The following is a 2,500-nucleotide window of genomic DNA, read 5'->3' as shown; positions in this document are numbered from 1 at the left end:
GTGTCCCGGAGGTGGTGTCGTGTTTGGAAACGGTCTCTGTGTAGGAGGTTGTACCAGAGGACTAAGACGGAAGTGTGCGTGCAGGCTGGGACAGATGAGAGAGGCCGTCGGGGGGGGGGGGGAAAGAACTTTAGCGGGTCGACCAGAAGGCTCAGGTCCTTCGTGAATCACGGATAGGTGTCAGAGTCCACCCAGGCCTTTTTCTGCACGAGCCCCGGGTCTCCCCGGCGGCGGCGGCGGCGGCGGCGGCGGGCCACGGCGTCCCGAAGCCGAGAGCGGGCGCCTGTCCCGGCCTCCCCGCCGGCCCTGCCCGGGCCCCGCGCTGTCTCGGGGCTTTTCGTTCTCTCGTTGCTCCTGCACGAGCCCCGGGTCTCCCCGGCGGCGGCGGGCCTCGGCGTCCCGAAGCCGAGAGCGGGCGCCTGTCCCGGCCTCCCCGCCGGCCCTGCCCGGGCCCCGCGCTGTCTCGGGGCTTTTCGTTCTCTCGTTGCTCCTGCACGAGCCCCGGGTCTCCCCGGCGGCGGCGGCGGCGGCGGCAGCGGCGGGCCTTGGCGTCCCGAAGCCGAGAGCGGGCGCCTGTCCCGGCCTCCCCGCCGGCCCTGCCCGGGCCCCGCGCTGTCTCGGGGCTTTTCGTTCTCTCGTTGCTCCTGCACGAGCCCCGGGTCTCCCCGGCGGCGGCGGGCCTCGGCGTCCCGAAGCCGAGAGCGGGCGCCTGTCCCGGCCTCCCCGCCGGCCCTGCCCGGGCCCCGCGCTGTCTCGGGGCTTTTCGTTCTCTCGTTGCTCCTGCACGAGCCCCGGGTCTCCCCGGCGGCGGGCCTCGGCGTCCGGGCTTCCCTGCACGTCGGTCCCCGGTTGCTTTGTAGAGTCTCTCCCCCCCCCTTTGGTTGCCTTTCTCCACATACCCTCATATCCCGGGCGGCTGATCTCGGGTTCCTTGGCCGGGAGGGCGCGGGGTGCCCGGCTTTTCCAGCATGTACATCTCGCTCTCTTGGTCCTCTCACGGTTATGAGGTCGACCAGTTGTTCCTTTGAGGTTCGGTTCTCTTGTTCATGGGGAGATTTTTGGGACGTTTTGCCCGGCCTGAGTTCCAGAAGATCCCTGTGGCCTGTGAATTACTGCCCCGCACGTGTTGTCATTGTCACACGTTGCGATCTGCCCTTATTGTATCTGCAGATAGGTACTGACACGCTGTCCTTTAAGTGGGTGACATTAAAGGACTATGGTTTTCTCAGGTTGCCGTTTCCTCCGAGGCTGTTTGGGTATTCCCGTCCGCTCCCTCAGCCTCCGCTCTTGGGTCAAAGCAGCACCTCGAGCCCGGCCCGCGTGTGCTTCCCGTGCTTTGCAGCGTGGTGTGCCTCTTTTTTTTTCTTTGGGCGGCTCTTTGGACCGTCGGCTTCCTTTTGGCTGGCTGCGGCGCGTGTCAGGTGTTCCCGCTTCGTGGTTGTTGTCGCCCTTGTTTTTACCGTGCTGGTGGGGATGGCCGGAGGGCTCTGTGGGCTCTGTGGAAAGGTGCTGTATTCTGGGCCTGTGCCCCTGCCCCTCGCCCGCTGTGTCCCCCCTGGCCACTGCCGTTTTTATTTTCCGCCCATCGTCCTGTGGGGCTCCCGAGACTCTCCACTGGCCAGCCCGGGTCGCGCCGCTTTTCTCGCACACCACTCAACGCACCCGGTGTTCCTCTCTTGCATCTCCCGAGCGTAGCTTTTTTTTTTTTTTTTTTAAATCTGCGGCATTGCTTATTTTTGAGGCAGAGAGAGGTCCCCCCCCTCTTTCTCCTCCGGCTCTTGGAGCTCCCGAGCCTCCATTGGGTCCCCCGGCTTTTTTTTTTTTTTTTTTTTCCTTCCCCCTTTCGGTGGCAGTTTTTTTTTTTTTTTTTTTCTCCCAATCCCGTTAGAAAGCACGACTTTTCCCGTCTCGCATTGTGTTCTCTCCCGCTCTCGCTTGGTTTACTTCCCGACTTTGCGTCTCTGCTCGTATGGAAATTCCCGGTTTTAAACTTTTTTTTTTTCCTCTCTGGATCGATGTGGTGCTCTCGTGCTGTCTTCGGGCCGGAGCCTAAGCCGCGCCAGGCGAGGGACGGACATTCATGGCGAATGGCGGCCGCTCTTCTCGTTCTGCCAGCGGGCCCCTCGCCTCTCCTCCCCACCCTCGGGTGGTGTGTGGAAGGCAGGGGTGCGGTTATCCGGCCTGAGCCCTGTCTGACCCCCGCACTTCCCGCTGTGGTTCGTGGGGTTCCTGTGACGCGTCAGGTGCTCTGTCGCCCTTACGCGGCTCACTCTGCCCGTTGTGGTTTGCTCGGCCCTCTTCCCCTGACTTGGGGGAAGGGGTAGACCGGTCTGCCGCGTCGCATGCCCTTCCCGACCGGTGTGTGCGTGTGCCTCGCTCGCGGTCCTCGTGGTGCTCCTGGAGCGTTCCGGGCTGACCCTCCAAAGGTGCCCGTTTCTGAGTGGTGGCGTCGTTTCCCGTTCCCCGGCGCGCCTCCTGTGCTCGGTCTGGCTGCAGTAGC

This window comes from Peromyscus eremicus, unplaced genomic scaffold, assembly GCF_949786415.1.
Source record: "Peromyscus eremicus unplaced genomic scaffold, PerEre_H2_v1 PerEre#2#unplaced_250, whole genome shotgun sequence".
NCBI classification, from domain to species: Eukaryota; Metazoa; Chordata; class Mammalia; order Rodentia; family Cricetidae; genus Peromyscus; species Peromyscus eremicus.
The sequence above is the reverse complement of the archived record's forward strand: the minus strand, read 5'-3'. Positions refer to the sequence as shown.